Source organism: Anas platyrhynchos, chromosome 25 (assembly GCF_047663525.1).
Source record: "Anas platyrhynchos isolate ZD024472 breed Pekin duck chromosome 25, IASCAAS_PekinDuck_T2T, whole genome shotgun sequence".
Taxonomy (NCBI): Eukaryota; Metazoa; Chordata; class Aves; order Anseriformes; family Anatidae; genus Anas; species Anas platyrhynchos.
Genome location: NC_092611.1, coordinates 5,035,105 through 5,053,712, shown reverse-complemented (window position 1 = coordinate 5,053,712; position 18,608 = coordinate 5,035,105). Strand labels below are relative to the sequence as shown.

The 18,608-nt window shown below is 55.2% G+C and overlaps 1 protein-coding gene across 6 annotated transcripts in view; it reads right to left on the bottom strand.

The window, feature by feature from the left end:
• LOC110353623 (protein CEPU-1) overlaps positions 1-18,608 on the bottom strand; it is a 327,673-nt gene that overhangs the window by 138,587 nt on the left and 170,478 nt on the right. The gene's annotated exons all lie outside the window — the stretch shown is intronic.

Here is an 18,608-nt window from a genome sequence, read left to right as displayed (position 1 = left end):
TGCCTGCGTGCATCAATTTTAGTTGTGCCACTGGTCCTCTGACCCTCGCGGCGCTGCGCATCCAAGAATAATATTAATAATAGTCATGCCATTAAGCAAGATGCTTGGTTTGAATCTGAAGATTTTGAGAAATGATCTCATAAATTTAATTCCCGGGGTACCATCTTTGAGCGTTAACAGGCACAGTCGCCTCTGAATTCTGGGAAATGAGCATAATTACATGGAGATCGACAAGGCACAAATGCCAAGAATTCTGTTAACCTTTAATACTGCAAAAAAACTCTCCCCTTGTAATTATCTCTTTCCTTTGTCTTAAATGTTACTGATGAATATTTAGTGGGATAAGCAAATAAAAGGAGGCTGAGGGGTGCAAGGAAGTGCAGCCCTGTGTAGAATAACTCCACAAACCTCGCGGCTGGGAGCCGGCACCACGGCATCGCTGCGTGCTTGGGTGGCCGGCACCCCAGGTCACCAAAACCACCATGCAGGGGATAGTGACCCCTCCGTGCTCACGTGTAGCCACTGCTGTCTCATGGGGAGCTCTGGGAGGGCAATTTGCCTTGCACCAAATCCCAATTACTTCCCAGCACTGCTACCAATTCACTTTCGTTTGGGTCCCCGGCACAGGCACAGAGCAGTCCTGCGGCCCCAAGCGTGACGCTTCCAGGTGGCCTTTCTGCAACCCGAGCTCCGTCTTGGAATAAAAGTTCCCGGGTAAAAAACGCATCACCTTTCAAACACATCCTCCCTAGGGTTGCAAATGGCACTGCCCTCTTGCTGCACATGGAGTCTGATGGAAAGAAGATTTTCTCCCGGAGCGAACTGCATTAATATCTGTCACCGCTCTGGCATTTCTGCCTATAATGATGAAAAATATGTGCAGACAATGCGGGGTGCTCTCAGCACCACCTCCCTCCCCACGAAGAAAAATTAGAAGCAGCTGCTGCTGTTGCCATCCCCTTTGCGGCCATCCAGCATTACCTCTGGAAGCCCATTATTTGGGAGCCGGCGCGGGGCTCACGGAGGATCACGACCCATCCATATTCAACGCCTGCCTTGCTGCAGGCAGGGGCTCCGCTCTCCCCTCCTCTGGAGGCCGGTGGAAAGGTCACTCTCTGCTTTTAATGTCGCAGCAGCCCGCCCGCTGTGTGAACATGGAAGGGATGAAGACACCAAGGCACGGCTGCCCCGGCAGGTGGAGAGAACCCAGCTCCCTTGCAGCACGCGCCCTGCACTGACCCCAAAAGCTCAGGGCAGTGGGGCAGTGACAGGAGGTGCAAGCCCAGCCTCCAGGAGGTCCCATGGTGGCTGCCCAAGTCCCTCCTGGTCCTCGCTGCTATCTCACCTCCCCAGAGCTCTGCAAACACACCCCAAATACATCCACATTCCTGCAGCCTTGTAGAAATAGGGTCTGGGCTCGAACCCCACTGGAGAGCTTACATGCAGTCTGCAGAGTCGCTCCAGCCCCAAACCTTTACCAAGCCGCTCCTCCCTCGTTCCAGGAGGAACAAAGGCAAAGCAGGATTTATTCACAGTGGTCTGGGGAGGGCAATGCAATAAAGGGGTTAGCTCATTCCGTGTGACACCTCCCCTCCCTACAGAGGTCTGAGACGCTGCCTCTGCAGCTGCCGAGAAGAGGAACACACAGCAAAGCCCAGAGACAGTGCTGCAAACAGCAGCGAAGGCTCCAGAGCTGCCCAGAGCCTGTCAGTGCTGCAGCCGGCTTGGAGCTGAGCCCATCCTGAGCAGCATCCCCCCGCCGGTCACTCCTGACCCCAGGACGCTGCAGATCTTTGCCCTCCTCCCTTCCCGCTCCGTCTGTTTTAAATTGGTGTGAGCTTTCCAGTCTCCAAGCTGCTTTTATGTCCCTTTAAAAGGTTATAAAAGCTGTCTTTATATTCCAATAAAGGGATATAAAAACAACCTTTTTTTGCAGTTAAATAAATGTGGTTAACTTCTCCCCCCCGTTAATACTTTTTGCCGTGGTGCTGTGTGTGCACGGGCTGCTGCCAGGCGCAGAGGTGCCAGCGGGGCTTGGGGCATCGCACCTCAAAGCTCCGTGTCCTGAGCACCCGGACACCTTCCTCCAAAAGAAAAAGCATCCTGAAAGCTGCCTTTGGCCGAAGGAAGAGTGATGCTGCGATGTGAGGCAGCTCCTGATGGACCAAGAGATGGACTCTACACACCAGGCAGCACCCAGCGGGGTTTTACATCTCCTGGATGCAACTGGAGGTGATGCAGCCAGCACAGGCGTGATAGCTGGCGAGCCTTAGCACCCAGACCGTGCCACCTTTCCCCCCGGGTGACAAGGGACAGGTCACTTCACCACTCCCTGCCAACCCCCTGCTCCTTGCAGCATCCCCTTAGACCCCAGGGACCGCGGGTCAGCGTTTGTCCCTATCAGAGCATCAGCACCACGCGGAGGGTGACAGGACCCTGCTCCCACTGCAGACATGGCTCAAATGATTATTTACAGCCTGTGCAGCCTCCTGCAGCCCATAATCAGTCTTTCTCCAAAGCACTCTTTCCTTGGAACCACGACGAAGAGGATCTACACCGGTCCCTCTGCCCGTCCGACGGCCTCTCCGGGCATTACAGCGAGCAGGTTTATTATTTCAGTGACAGCCCGTTCTGCAAGGTGAGCACAGCTCGTATGAATCAAACACCTCGCATCTCATCCATCACCCCCCCAGCAGAGCACGGAGCAGAGTTATTGGGATCGGGGGGCTGCGGGGGGCTGGGGCGCTGGGTGCTGGCACGGAGCTGCAGACGGCAGAGGAGTGGTGGAGGTCCGGGTCCATAAATAAAGTGTGAGCAGCCATCGGGAGCAGAGGTTGAAGCCTCCCAGCCTCTGCCCCCTTTTAATTCACCCCCAGCCCCCCCAGGCCACACGTGTAGAATGGGGGCTGAATGCTGGCGAGGAGCAGAGCAGATCTTGCAGGCTTTGCCCCCATCCACAGCACCCGTCCCAGACCAACTGAGCCACCTGCGGAGAGCAGGCAGCCTCAGAAAGGAGCTGGCTAATTAACCCAGCTAATTGCCAGCACTGGGCTCCCTCTGTGGACGCAGAACGATGAGGGCACAGGGAGAGGGTGAGCATCCGGGGCTCCCCGGGGAGCTGGAGAAGTGTTTACAGTCCCTGGCACGAGAAAATCCATACTCATCTTGGCTCCGGGAGGCAGGGCTGCCCTCCCACGCTCCTATTAGCAATTTCCAATCATCTTTTATTAGGCCTGCATTGATTTGCTGCTCATTTCGCTGGGAAGGGAGGCCTAAGAGCCTCGGCTCGGTCTCAGCCGAGGCACGCAGGCACGGAGGGAGAGCCGGGCTGGAGGGTGACACGGGGGCACTTTTCCTCCCCCGGGAGGAGCAGGCACCCAGCACCACGCTTCTGCTTCGGCGTCAACATTTCCACAGAGCAGGCGAGGCACAAACTGTTAGGAGCCATCTGAAGACTTTGTTCCGATATCGTACACATTAGCACGTACAGCACCCGAGAAGGAGTACTGGAATATCAAAACAAAGCGAATTTACAGTTTTTTTTTCTGTGTTTTTTTTTTTTTTTTCCCTCCTGGCAAAGCCTTCCCCACAAGTTATCGGCTCCCGAGGGTTTGTGCTGTAGCACATCCCTGTTCTCTCCCACCCTGCTGCTCCTCGTGCCCCTGTCCTCAGCTCACCCCCGAGGTGCCGGCGTGGGTGCGAAGGGACCGGTGACAGCAGCAGGGTGACAGCTCCACGGGGGATGAAACCCCGTGGCCCCAACATGTCCCCCTGTACCTGCACCCCACCACCTCACTCCATCACCCACAACGTTGTTGCATTTCGACTGAATTATAAATATACCTCCCCCCAAAAAATAGCCCTGAGCGAGCTCTGAAGCACCGCAGGGAATATTAAAATGGGAGAGCAGCTTTAGAGGAGAAGGGTTCACAGATGCCTACGGGGAGGAGGATGAAAGCCAAGGGCTGCAGTCCTGGATGTGCCTCGCTTCAGACAGCCCTTAAATCCTGCCCCAGATCTGCCAGCACACAAACTTCTCCTCCACTTCCAGCACGTCAGCGGTGTTACCTCCCCGGCAAGTTGCCATCTCTGGGCACTTGAACCCAAAACTGCCCCGCATGGGGATGCTGTGGTATACAGACATTCGTCATGGTGCTGGTGGGGGGCTCTGTGAGGTCCTGAGGGCACCCAGGCTACAAACCAAGTAACCAGGACAAGAGAAACAAGACAAGGTGTTTTGGGGAGCCCTCTGATGTCAGTGGGTAACTCTGGCACAGGGCAACAAGGTTTGGCTTCTCAGCGCACATCCCCAGTGCCAATTACAGCCACGTAATGTGCAAATTGGGTCGGATCCAGAGGGCCCGATCAGATCACAGCAGCTTTGAATCAGCCCTCACGGCATTTAAGGATCCACTGCCCATTTTCCCCCTCCGTTGCCCATTTTTCCCCTCGCACATGGCTTTTCTCCCTCCACGCCTCCAGGCAGCCAGGGGAGAGGGCAGGGAGGCACAGCCCGGCAGATTGCGAGACAGGGGATGCCCAACAAGGACCACGCTGCTCTTCCCACCCAGTTGGTGCCTCCTGGTGCCCTAAGACCAGCCGAGACTCGGGGACCCCCCATCCCACACCGAGCAGGGCCGTCAGACCCCTCTCCGGCACCCGCTGTGCCTTCCAGCTGGCACCAGCAGGCAGCTCGCAAACGGAGCAGGCCAAATCCTTCCCTGGTGGAGCCTCGTTAAAGCCAATGATGGTGCACCAGGGAGGACCCTGGCCCACTGTCCTGGAGCGGAGCTGGTGCCGAGGCCAGCTGGCAGTGCTGGTGGTGGCAGGATGGATGCCTGGCACCGGCACGGCATCGGGGGCCGCATCCTGCCCCCGCCGGGGGGAGACGGGCTCCAGGAGCGCAGCGCCGAGCAGAGCACGGCCGGAATAAATAACCATCAGCGCTCCAAATGCTGCGGAGAACCGGCCCAAATTGTCCTCCCAGCTCCCGTGAGCAGTAGGTACATTTCATTAGCCCTATTATGCTGACAGGGAAAGAGGCACTGGGAGCTTAATAATAATAAAAATGCATTATGTTACAGCGCTCGTCATCTGTATGTCTCAACCAGCTCCAAAAGGCAGGAAAACAGCTTTGCTTGTTGTAACGGGGCACAGGGAGAGCGAGGTGTGTGATAGGGCTGGCAATTAGCTTCAGGTTGCTCGTCAAGCACGGGTTTGGGGAGTGGGACCCCTCTCACCAGGGGAGGGACAGCGGGGTTGTCACCCATGGAAAAGCACCCAAGGGAAAAGAGGTGGCTTTGCTCAGCGGCACCATGAATTCATCAGGTGTGGGTTTGGGAAAAAAATGGAAAAATCCCACTGATGAGAGCAAAAGACAGGTCCTTGTCTTCCATCAATAGGAGAAGCTCCTGCAGCTCTCTCCCTCCACGTCTTCTCCCACCGATGCCAAGGGACCCACGCGAAGTTGCACCCAAACTGGAGCTGGGTAACGCACTGGCAGCACGAGGGGTGCAATTACGGGATGATTACACAGCAGCTGCAGATCCCACACCTGTAATTTCCACCACACACGTATAACTCGGAGGCCAGCTCCACGGCTGCACGTTAATTAGAGTGTAAGTGCGGTATCAGTGGTGCCACTGAATGCTAAAACCACATGGCCGTGGTGGCCGGCGAGCCAAAGACACAATTGTGGAGAAGTCGGCAACCTTAACGCCGAAACGGAGAGAAATTCCAGCTGTAAGGACTGGCGGGTGGTGATGAGGTTATTCAAAAGCCTTACCACGGTGTAATTACACTCCATTTGTAAGGTAATTACATCCCCACTATTATACACTACAACCCTGCATTTTGTGCCTAATCCTATAAGCTAGATTCAGAGGGATAAAAGGCGGCAGGAAAGGCATCCGACCGCCGACAGGAGGAAGGACAGACCCGGACTGATGGGGGCAGCAAGAGGAGAGGAGCTGGGAGTGGGGATGCTGCAGGTAGAGGACTCCAGGCTGCAGGTCCGGACCCTTACGGCTCGTGCTGGGACCAACCAAGGGGACGCCAACCCTCCACGGAGCCAGACCCGGCAAGGGAAGAGCCGGGCTCGGCTGCCTGGGACCTAGCGAGGAGGCACAAGCATTCATCGAAAGCCAATCTGCTTCTGCAGAGCAGAAAGAGAGGTTACTTCGGATTAATTTTTCACTTCAGAAGCTTTATAGGCAAGTTGTGAGATTGTCAGATGGAGACACCTCGATATTTTCTGAGGGAAAAACTCGAGTGCCAGCTCAAGACACCTCTCTGGATTGTCAGGTAATTTGTACCCAAATGTTTAAATTAGAAATTCCTCTTATCTCATCCAGGTCTTTTTTGCGGGGGAGGAGGATTCGGAGCTTTTGTGTCTTTGTCACTCCCTAAAATCAGAGCTCACTGAGGTCCCTGAGACATTTTTCTGGCCGTACGGCTCCCTGGGATGATGCGCTGGGTGGGCTGGGAGCTGTGAGGCTGGGTAAATATTCCGATCATTAATTCCCACCAGCTCTCAGGTCACGTCTGGACCTCCAGTGCTGCACGAGCTCATTTAAAACCACCCCGGCTCACATCCTCAGCGCAGCCCCAGCTGGGCAGACGCACCTGATGCGGCTCCCAGCTCCCCTGCTGGTATTGCCATCTGATCTCCCTCACCTGCTGCTATTTGCATTTGTATTCCTGCTCGTTCCCCAGGCAGTGCTGGGAAGATTTGGGCACAGGAGGGGATGTGGGTGCAGCATCCGTGGAGTAATTCAGTGAGGTCTCTGAACGACCCGAGCCCATTCTGCACTCCAACAGCATTTACGCACAGCAGGTATGTGGGCATGGAAATACAGTCAGATGGGACACAAATGGGGCTTTCTGGGGTTCTCCTTCTTTCTCGTTGCTTCTACAGAAAGAATAAAGCTTGGCCAAATTATTGCCTGCAGAAGCCGTGCGGCCCCAGCAAAGCAGAGCACCAGGTCCCAGCTGTCCCAAGGGCTCTGGGATGCAGCAATGCCCCAAACCCTCTGCTTGGGGCTGCAGGAGGGCAAATCCTGCAGGCTGGGAGACCAGGAACCAAGGGAAAAACTCTTGAATTTTACCCACATGGGCCCACAGCCCCTGTATGGGCATCAGTCTCTCTGGGAACAATTTCACCCAGTGCTCCTTTGCCGGGTGTGAGCACGCCTGCCGTGGGAAATATGGGCTGAGCTCCTGCAGGAATGGTTCCCCCACCTCCATTAGGGGCTCAGCTAAGCCATGAAGCCTGAAAGTTGATTATATCTTTCATTAGAAATGACTGGATGATGTTTTTAAACTGGAAAATGAACTCGCGGCTAAGAGGAAACACTTTCTTGGTGAGGCCATAGAATATGTTCCCCGTGGAATAGATGCAGTTGTGAGAGTCAAAATTAAATTGATATTAGAAAATTTCCTGAGGGGAAAAAAAGTCATACACTGCTGCAGAAACGGCATCACACAGAGAGCTGACTAGAAAATGGAAATCCACTGAAACTCAAATATATATATCTGTGTGTGTGCTTTTAATGAAAAAAAAATTCCCCTAACTTCCCCATCTCAGTATGAAATTCCCAAAAAGCCAAATTTCCACAGAATAGATTCCCTCCCCCTTGGAAGGGCCATTACATCTGAACCTAGAAGGGCATTTCAGCTGGCTCCTGGCTCCTGGAGAAGTCCCCTGGGTTTCCCAAACTCCCTTTAGGTGGGACACGAGGCCACAAGCTGCAGGGCCTCCTGCCCTGCAGGTCTCCCCTGCTGCACCCTCCTGCCATCAGCCTGCCATCAGATTTTCCCAAGGGAAAATAAATTGCTCTGGAAAAACTGAAATGGTCCCAGGAAACGGCATGTTTTTTGCAACGAAGGCTCTTTTTGAAGGGAAACTTGCTTAGATGGAAAATTCCTAGCCAGGGGTGGAGAGATGGCTTTCTCCACGCTGACTCGGCACGCAGTGATGCGATTTCAGGAGCTGGAAAAGGACAAAATGAAAGGATGCACGGGGAACCACCACATGGGCATTCCTCCACTGTCCGGGTGGAAATGTGGAGGTCAGGCGGGGAAACCTCGTGGGTGCTGACCTCTTATTTGGACCTCAAACCCCCCCAAAGCACCGGGCGCTTGCCCGTCGCAATTTGCCTCTGCAGACAGAGGAAGGGAGCGCTCCAGATGCGATCGCAAGGGGACCCTTCAGATCACATTAACAAAAAGCAGCCGACAGCGACAGCTCCTGCGCTGTGCCGTAGCCTGCTAACAACTCCCTGTAACAGCCTCTAAAAAGCGACACGGATTCCTGGGGCATTTCCACGCCGCTCACAGGAGGCTCCCCAGGGCTGGCTCAGCAGGATGCGGCCAGCACCCACTGGCCCCCAGGCTGCCCGTGCAGCCCCACCAGGGTGGGGACGCAGCCATCCGACCTAAGCACTGCTTCAAATGCCATCCTTCCCTTGCCTGCTGCTCATTTCCTTAAATCAAAGCGTCCCACCTGGCTTAGTTCCCTCCAGGGATGAGCACTCAGAGCTCGTTCCCAGCACCACAGCTCAGCACTGCCCCTCACAGCTCCACCACCCCACATCAAACCCCCCCAGACCTTCATTTTGAGATCCTAAATAAAAACGGTTGTGATAAAGACGGGCTGGTTTTATTAGCCTACACGTTCCAGCAGTGTCTCTGTGCTTTTTTTTTTTTTTTCCCCTGCAACTGTGACATGTCAAAACTGCTCCTAAATGAGAGCCAAGATTCCTGCGCAATCACACGACTCCAGGAGCATTACGGAAAAACATCGGCACTGATGAGACCTGCGAGACCCGCAGTAATAAAAAGGGGGGGCTGCTGGCACATCTGCTGCCAGCAGCATCCTCTGCACCTTTAGGAGGGGACTCAAGCTCTTTGCCAGAGGGGCTGTGGGGCTGCAAAGCACTGAGGATGTGCTCCTGAAGGCAGCTTCTGCAGATCTGCGCATGGCCAGGGCCGGAGCGAGGTCAGGAGGCGAATCGGTGCTAAAGAGGAGCCAGGACCTCCAGGGTCCGGACTCTGAGAGGGAAGCTAATAAAAAAGGCAGCGTCGCCACGCAGGCGGGGAATTGTTGCTTGATCCCACGGATCACAGCCAGCATCCTCGTCTGGAGGGGGGCAGCCAAGTGAGGAGACTTCCTAGCCATTAAGTTGCGCTATCAAGTGCCCGCGGTGAGGTAGCGTAAGTGGAATTTCTCATGGCACCGGGCGGACCGTGGGGCCGGGAGAGAGCCGGCTTGGGTCAGCAGGTTGACCTCGTGCATTTTCTAAAGATCTCTCCCTTCGTCTCCCCCATCAATGCCTCGTCCTCCGCACTGCTGTCGGCGCCGGGGCTCCCTCCCCAGGGAGTCTCCTGCTGCCCATCGCTCGGCTGCAGGGAACTTTCTTAATGGCCAGGCAGAAAATCTCTCCCTTCCTCAGCCCCCGGCCATCTCTCCTTGTCCTACCACCTTCCGAGACCATGAATAATTCCCTTTCTTCATTTCCAACCTCTCCTGGAAGGTATTTATAGGCTGCGCTCACTTCCCACCTCCTCAGGAGGCCTCTCCTTTGCTAGACTTTAATTTAGAGTCAGACCCAGGCAGCCGGCATCGCAGTGCCCATCAAGTCACCTCACCGGCTCCTCTCTAAACTGTCAGGAAGGGAGTTTTACCCTGCCAATGATTTTTTTTTCTTTTGCTCAGATCTGTGCAGGAGTCATCCCGTTCCTCCTGGGCAGCAGCATGGTTCTGGTGCGCGCTCCTCATCGACTGCTCGTGGTCGGCACAAAAATAGCACACGCGGGAGGGGAGGGAAGGGCAGGGTGATAGTTTTACAGCCGGGGCTGGTGAAAAATCCTCCAAAATGCTGAGATCTGAGACCGTGGGCCCTCAGCTGCTTTAGGGCATGATTTTATTTAGGGCTGACCAGCAGCACCCAGGCCCTCCAGCCTGAAGTCATCCCAGCAGGGCAGGGGGTGCTCTCTCGGTGTCAGCTCTTTGGAGCCGTTCTCACCCCTGCCATTTCCATCTCCTAGCAGAGCAAAGCAGGAGCAGAAGCAGACAGCTGAATCACCACGGGGAAGACAATTCCCAGGATGATTCCTGCCTCCTACCAGAGGAGACGAAATGCGCAGACGAAAACTCTGCAAATGCTTTTCAAGGGAACAAAAACCCGTGTGGAGGTGGCTGATTTCCCAGTGCAAACATTTCACCCAGCCCTGCGAGTTGTCTGCGGTCCAAAAAGGCTGTCATAACGTCATGAACGAGGCTTACATTTTCTGGCCATCATCAAAAGAAGGCATCAGGGTTCAAGTGGGACAGCCCCGTCCTCACTTGTAGCCCTGACATGAAGCACCCAACAGTGCTGCGCCCAAACGCGATGAGCCTGATGCTGCAGCACCCAAAAACACGGAGCCAGCACCCGCTGCATGCAGCACAGTGCTCCTGGTAACATGGGGATGGGGAACCCACCGAGCTGGGATGATGCAGCCTGTGGCCAGGCTGCTTTTTCCTCCCTCCCTGGCTGCTTTCCACCCTCTCCTCCTCCTTGAGGAACCTACCAACGTGCTCATGGGACCCCCAACTCTTCCCCTGGCCCCTAACCTTAACTCCAACCCCGTCCCATCACCTCCCGCTCGCTCACGCTGTGGCTGAGAACCTTGCATCTCGAGGAGAGAGAAAATCAACCCTCTGGACTGTGCTCAGGACCTGTCCCCATGTCCCCATGGGCTGTACAGGTGCCCAGACAGGCTGCAGGTCCCCAAAGCCCCACCAGCAACCCCCGCACTCTCAGGACATCCATTCCTATCTGCTCTCTGTCCTCTTCCAGTCCCCAGCTGCCCCCTTCTCCTTTCTCCATTTCCAGCAGCGCATGGGAAGGTTGTAAAAGCCAGCTGGGAGGGAGGGAGGGAGGGAGGGAGGGAGGGAGGGAGGGAGCTGCTGCTGTTTGACAGAGCCAGAATGTGGCTACGGCGCTGATGAGCTCCCCTCTGCACGCAGGCGCTGAGAGCAGGATCAGTACCTTGGGTGCAGCAGGCTGCGGGCTGATAGGATGCATCAGCTAATTTACTCTAATGGTCCCAGAAAGGGTAGGGATTGCTCTCCAGAGGAGAATGCACTTGAGCTGGGGAAGCAATAACCTAAATAGACACCGGTTTCCAAGCAAAAAGTCCTTTAGGAGAGAAGAGAGGACCTAGAGTTGAATTTCTCTTCCCACCTGCGCTGGAACTTGGCTGGGGATGCTGGAAGGGAGCTGCCTGGGCAGGGAAAAGCATCAGCTCTGCAATCCAGAGAGCAGCTTTTGGAAGAAGCCAGACCACGTCTGGCCATCCAGGTCTGCTTTCGGAGCCCGCTTGGAAGGACTGACGGCAGCCCTGGGCACAGCCCAGCCTGGCTCCATCCGCAGCCCCCAGCAGAAAGTCAGCCCCATCTGTGCTGCGACAGGTTGATATAGAGGGCGAAATGCCTAAGTAAAATTCCACAACAGGGCATTAAAAAGATGTAATAAAATATACACGAGTTATTAAATATTGTCATCAAGATGAACCATAAATCAGAGATTTTATGGTTTCTGATTATAAATTCCATTTATTCTGTAAGCGTTTAAAGAAAGAAAAATGGAGACTCGGTAAAGATTTAAGCCTTGCCATGATGCTGATGATATTTCACTGTTGCTTGCGGATGTCACATCCGTGGGAGCCCGGCGTTGGGTGCACAGGGTTGCCTGCGAGGAGCCTCTCACCAGGCAGCCCACCAGGCTGCAAAGCTCCTGGCATCCCTACGGACACCGCCACGGATGCTCCTGCCTGCGCACACCCAGCGAGGAGCTCCTTGTGCTGCCTTCCCCACGTGCCCTGCACGTCTGCACCCTCGCAGGCTCCGCTCCTCGCTCCCACCTCCCTCCAGGCGCGGTTTACGGCTTGCAAGGCGAGGCTGACTCTCGCAGAGCAAGAAATCTAAATCACTTCGGGGCAGGGATGGAAACGGCGAGCGCATGTGGGCAATACTACCTCTTTTTCCCCTTCAAATGCCAAAAGAAAATGTCAAAGAAACTGCTTGCTTGAAAAGATTCGCGGGTTCCAAATAAATTGCTGGGTGTCAGCAGGCAGCTCCCATCTCCCTCACCACCCCACAGCACGGTGGTGCCTCCCTCAGAGCTGGAATTTTCCCTTCCCTTCCCTTCCTGGCCCTGCCGAGCACAGGGAAGCACGGAGACATCCTGCTGCCCCTCCTGCTGCCACTAAGAAATGTCAGGAGAAGCAAACCTGGGAAATTCCCAGCGGGAAAGCAAGCAAATGGACAGCCCGTGCCCGTACCCCTCCTGGGGCCGGGGAGCTCAGTACAGCTACCAAAAAAAAAAATGCTGAGCCCTGGTGTTTGATGGGCAGGGGCACCCGGGAACATCAGGAGCCTGGAGGTGCTCGCTCCAAGCTGAGCAATTCCCAAGGTCACTGCCCCTTCCCATGCCTTACAGTCACAAAATGTCATTAGGTGGCTTCCTTTGCTTCCTTTTGAAACCCCAAAATGGTTCATTGCGTCCCCATTTCCCCGCTGAGACTCGTCAGACAGACACACACGATGCATGGCATGGCACGGGCTGTTCCCAACCATCCCTCTGTCACCACCACACCGCCAAACCCCGACCCTATTACAGCCCATTCACTCCGAAGCCCCCGAGTGCAGACCCACAACCCCAGCACCTCGCCGTTCAGTCCCACCCCTCGGATAGGCTGGGTGGAAAGCAGACCACAGGGCAGATCCCGGTTAATTAGAGCTCATAAAAACCAGCTCAGCGCTGCACCAGAGAGCGGGGCTGATTTGCAGCTGCCTTTAAAACCGAGCAGGGTTACTGCTTCAGCAGTTTTCCCAGCCGGTTTTATGGATGCGACAATAAAAGCCCCGAAGCCGGCGTGCGGTGCGTTTTACGGCCGCAGCATCTGATAACGCCACGCCGCCTTATCGCGGCAGGAACGCGCGGCGGTGCCGAGCCCCAGAAGCCTCTCAATGGGGAGATCCGAGGCGCTTCGAACGAGCTTCGCCGTATTTCCAAATAGCCTGCGCCGAGGTTTATGGCCTTCCAGATGAATGCAATGATGGGCTGACAGGTCCCCGTTTATCTGGGCAGCGGCACGCTGCAGCCCCCGCGCCGAGGCTGTCCGTGCTGATGGGGGGCACCGTGGCTCTGTAGGGCTGGGGACCCCACCGTGCCGGAGCTGCGCCTCGCCTGGAGTGGGGAATTTTTGTAATTGTTGGGTAGAAATGCTGCCTCCCCATCCCAAAGTCCTACTGAGGCTACCGAGCATCTCAGGCTGTGCCTGAACCGCCGCGCTCAATGCACACAAGGTCCCCATGGTGCAAGGGGGGGATCTTTGGAGAGGGGGAAAACACGGAGGAGCCAGGCTGGGGGACACGGTGCTGAGCCCCCGGTGTGCAGCCTGAGCTCTGCAGGGTGGAGTTGGCCATGAGAGTCCAAGGCATGGGCAACATGATGCCTGGGGATGTTCTTGGGAACGGTGCACGGGCAGATCAAGGGAATTAGGGGAGAAAAAGATAGGGAAAAAGGAGCACACGAGGTTTATGGGGTGGAAAAATAATCAGGGGGTTAAAAACCTCACTCAATGCCTTTGCTCAGCCAGGAGAAATCAGCGCTTCCCTCCCTGCTTTGCAGCCAAGTGTGTGCACTGTGGCTTTGGGTAAAAATCTGATGAAGTAAGCTTTATGCATGAGAAAGGCCAATCTGTGGCAGACCAGCCTTTCGGAAAAAAAAAAAAAAAAAAAAAAGGCAGGGCAAGTGTAAGGAAAAAGAAGAACAGAGCGAGACTGATGGGGTCAGGGCACTGTTAAGGATGTCAATACCCATCACTCACCAATAACCTTTCTGTAACTCCTGACCTAGCAGTGGCTGTCGCAAAACCGCAGCAAAATTAAAACAGAAACGAAGCAGCAGCAGGTCCTGGGGAGAGGAGGCAGCGGCTGACAGGGGGAGGCAAGGGCCGGGTTCGGAGACAGGAGGGGGCACGGCGCTGGACCGGGCAGCCTGCTGCAGGTGCCCCCCGTGATGAGCACAAGGGATGCAGGACACGGCGGGGATGGAGGCTCGGCAGAAAGGGGATGGGTGATGATGAGGAGGAGGAGGAGGAGGGGGTCAGCATCATCCTGCTGACAGCAGCGGGGTGCTGGAGGTGAGCATCCCCCAGGGAGGGAGGGAGGAAGGACGAGGGTGGTAGACAGGCGGAGGGACAGCAGCTCGCAACAGTTGGAGGGGTTACGGCATGCTCGCTCTATGTTTTGGGGGATTTCTGCTAAAAAAGAGCTATTTCCTCGGGTGCCAAGGACATGCGTGTGGTCCTGTGTCCCCTGGAAGCATCAGGGAAAGCAGCAAACTGTCTTTTCCCAGGGCTGGAGCTGCTGCAGCAGTGCCCTCCCCTCTCTTCCTGCCCCCTGCTCTCTGTGCAAATTTAAAGCATGTTCCAGATACGGGCTGACCTTTACAGCACACATGAGAAAGCAAAAGGGGAGCTGGAAAATGCACAAAGGGAAAATCTGCCTGGCAATGGAAAACCGGCCAGCAGGAGAGGAGATGGGATGTGCCGCATGGAGGAAGGGGCTCTGGCAAAGCATCAGCCCCCACCAAAACCAAATCTTCATTTCAACGCCTTCCTGATCCCCCCCTGGGGTACGTCCTGAGTGGCTTTAGCCCAAAAGCAGGTGGGTGCTGCTTCTCCGCGGGGCTGACCTGCTGCCACAGCCCACCCCAGCCATGAAATGAGCTTAGCGGGGGCAAAGCAAGAAGCCTTAGCATGGGGAGTTGGCCTTGCTGGGCTCACCTGAGGCTCAGTCAGCACTTTGCTCAGTCACAGGTGGAGATGCCGGGGCTGACACGTGCACCCCCTGTGCCCACAGCTTTTTGCCACATCAGGCCCAGCCCTGGCCAAGAAGAAGACGCATGGAGGGAGGGCAACCAGGCAAACTGCTCACAAACAGCAGCAAAAATGCTGGGAACCCACGTACGCAGCCACGGCAAGGAATCACAGGCTCCTGGGGCTCACCCTTCCCCACCACAGCCCTTTGGGGTTTAATTTCGGCCAGCACCAGGGCTGGTGGGTGAGACCGTGCGTGCAGCAGCGTGCGGGATCGACTCCGGCTTCCTCTCTGCACGACGCCAGCAGCTCAGAGCTGATCCATCTTCCCTGCTGAAAGAGCGTAAACAACTCAGCTGCAGGCTCGGAGTGCAAGAGAGGACACGCAGTTGGAAATTTTAAGGGCCAATTTACTAGGTAATTTACTAACCACGCTAATAATTGACATTGCAAGCACCGCGCTGCTGTCCCCAGCTCCTGCCTAATCCCCGGAGCAGGAGGGAGGGAGCAGCTCTCCCCGTCCTGCCCGTGCCGCAGCCCCTGCTCTGCCCTGTGTGCCATCTGGGCAGCCGTGTGCCGCTCAGCCCAGCCCCAACAACAGCAATCCTGGCAAAAAAAACGCTCTCCTGATTAGCATGCATGCTTCCGAGCCCTGATTTCACCTGAGGATCTCTGCGAGAGAAGGGTGTGTTGTAATTACCACCTCTTCCCTAGATGTAATTAAAGACAAACTGAAGGGAGTTGCGCCCTGTCTCTCAGTTTTCCTGAAGCCTCTCCCCGTGCCAAAAAAATAAAAATAATAATAAAAAACAACCTCTCTGCAAGAAAACTCCCAGCAGCTTCTTGGAAAAAGGCAGCAGCTCAGGCTGGAGTGGCAACCTGAGGAGTTACAGCAGGCTTCCCTGCAGCCAAGAGGAGGGCGATGGTGCCCAGTACCCCATAAAACTCAGCCACCCGCTTCAGGAGGGGAATTGTGCCCCACGGGAGGAGCACAGATGTCCAGGTTATGCCTGACACCCACTGCTTAGGCAACTGCGGCTGGTGACGTGAACCCCAGCCCGTATTTACCCGTGGTGGCATCTCTACAGCAGTGGAGGCAACGAATTCAGTCCCCAGAGATGCTCACCTAGAAGTTCCCAGGTCATTTAATTCCTGCACAAATGAGAGGGATGTGCACATTTGGTCCGAAACACTGCCTTATTGAAGTCTACATTTTCCACAGCAATGTGTTGATTTTGACAAAAATGATGCTTAGGATTTTACCGGCAGTGATTCGCCTCATTCCCAGGCACCTTTTCTAGCTCCTCGTGTTTTACATCCCCAGCCAGCAAACCTCTGGGTTGGGCGATGCGAACAGGGCTAGCGAGCCACCCTTCCTCCCCTCAGCAAAGCTCCATTGCTGGGGGAGGAAATCAAATCCCAGACTCAAAACCAATTCAAAATTGACACAATATTTATATCAGCCCCAAATTAGCACCAGCCTGGGCACTACTGGTAGCACGTTCTAACGCCACCATAGCCGGGTGCTCAGAGGGCTGGGGCGCATGTTTGCATGAATCCAGCCCTGCACCTGGCTGCATCTACACGTTAGCAAGGAGGATGAAAGCCTGGCCAGCAGCAAGCAACTCCGGGTGCTCAAAGGCACGGAGGGTTTGCAGAGCCCCCTAAACCACTCTCCAAAAGAAAACCCAAACCGAAGCAAAAATCGGCTCGTGCTCCTCCGAGGTATTTTGCGTTGAGCACCTTCAGCCTGAAAAATCCCTCAAAACTCCTCGTCACTTACAGAAACCCAGGTCGCAATTTGCAATTAATCATTCCCTTGATTAATTTTGCCTCCTTTTCTGCCGGCGTGCAGCCGGCGAATCCCCACGGACACGGCATGCCACGGGCGTAATTACACCGGGGGTGGGCTGCCAGCACGCAAAGCCAGCCTGGGAAGTCGTGGAGCAAGAAATCAGCATCGATGGCTCAACGGGAGCATTTCAGAGGTGAAACCAAGCCACCCACAGCAGCTTGCAATCAGGGACAGGCACGGACGCAAGGTCGAGGCTTTGAGCAAACGCTTGGGCAAGAGGTGGCTTTGACGAATTCCTCTGCTGGGTGTGGGTGACCTCGCCGAGCCCCAGCACCTCCCGTGCCCTCTACCAGGAGATGCTCGGCTCCACGGCATGCTCCCCAGTGGGACCAGCAAAGCCTTTTGTTTCAAGGGGTTTTTTGGCAGTGCTTTTCTTTCTCTTTCTTCCATTAGAAGACATGTTCATTAGCAAAATATCAGAAACCTCTGGGGCAGCTTGTGCTTCTAATTCATTTTCCAAATGTATAATGAGCCAGGAGTAAATTTTTTAGGGTGAATTTAATTGACCTTTGCAATGGCATTAGGCAGATTGGCTTAAAGTCTATTAGAGCATAATGTAACCTGGTGAGGTTTTAGGGAAGGTTATTGGAAAAACCGATCGAGTTGGACTGTCTCTCTTCTGTCCTCCCCCCTCCTTCCCTTACCTTTTTTTTTTTTTTCATGGAGAAAAAAGAAGGATGGCTCGAGAATAGAGAGGGATGAACAGAAGGGGAGAAGGATGAACAGACGGGGAGAGAATTGGAAGGGAGAAGTGAGGAAAAGAGTAGGAGGGGGAGAGAGGAGAGCAGCTCAAACCGGCCCTCGGCTGCAGATCCACGCAGCGGGCTTGGCTGCTGAGGGATGGCCATCACCATCCCCTGCCCGAGCAGCTGGCCCATTCGCTCGGTGACACGGTGCCAGCTTACACCAGCCGAGGATCCGGCCCTCCGGTGATGGAAGGCATCCCAACTTTGTGGGAATGGCTCACGGGCTGTTAGCTCCTGCTGTCTGCTAGGGAAACACGGACAGGCTGGAGGTGAAAGGCTGAATCCCAGCGCCACATCCCTTTGTGCAAAAAGGAAATGAGAAAAAAAGGAAAAAAAGGAAACTGGCACTGGAGCAGGCCACCCGGAGAAGCATGGATGCCCCATCCCTGGGTGTGTTTAAGGCTGGATGGGGTTTGAACAACCTGGTCTGGTGGGAGGTGGCCCTGCCCATGGGAGGGGGTTGGGGATTAGATGGGCTTTAAGGGCCCTGCCAACCCTAACCATGGGTTGGAAACCCGCATGATCCTATGGTTCTATGAAACCAGCCTGGTCAAAACTTCTCCTGGGGTCCTGGAGCAGCCAGGTAGAGGACATAGAAGCACTGCCTCCCAGCACTGTGCTCAGCACCCCCGCCAAGCAGAAGGAGCCCCCAGCTTGGCAGGCACAAGCAGGTGCTCCCCGGGGAGGGGACCCGAGCACCAACACCTGCAGCTCGGCACCTTGCATTAAGAACATTACAGCAACCAGAGGCCCTGGGGGAAGCTGGATCCCATGCATGGCACAGACATCTCCCCCTTCCCCATTTCACAGCCCCAGGACACCAACCCAAGGCACACAAAATGCATTTTCAGTGAAAGAGCTACCCCAGTCCTCCAGGCAGCACCCCACAGGATCGGGACCTGAACCTGAAGCCCAGCAAGGGCTCTGGCTGCCAGCACCCCTCCTCTTTGCAGTGCTGTTACCTCCCGGATCAGGGCCCCTGGAGAAGGCTCATGAGCACCCAGCTCTGATCTGTGATTGCTAAAGAAGTGTTTTGTTTTTTTTCTTCTTTGGTGTTTTTGCACCATCCCTGAAACGATCAGCCTGGGAAAATCTGCCTGGTGGTGTTTTGAAACCTCCCCACGTCACTTGTTTTC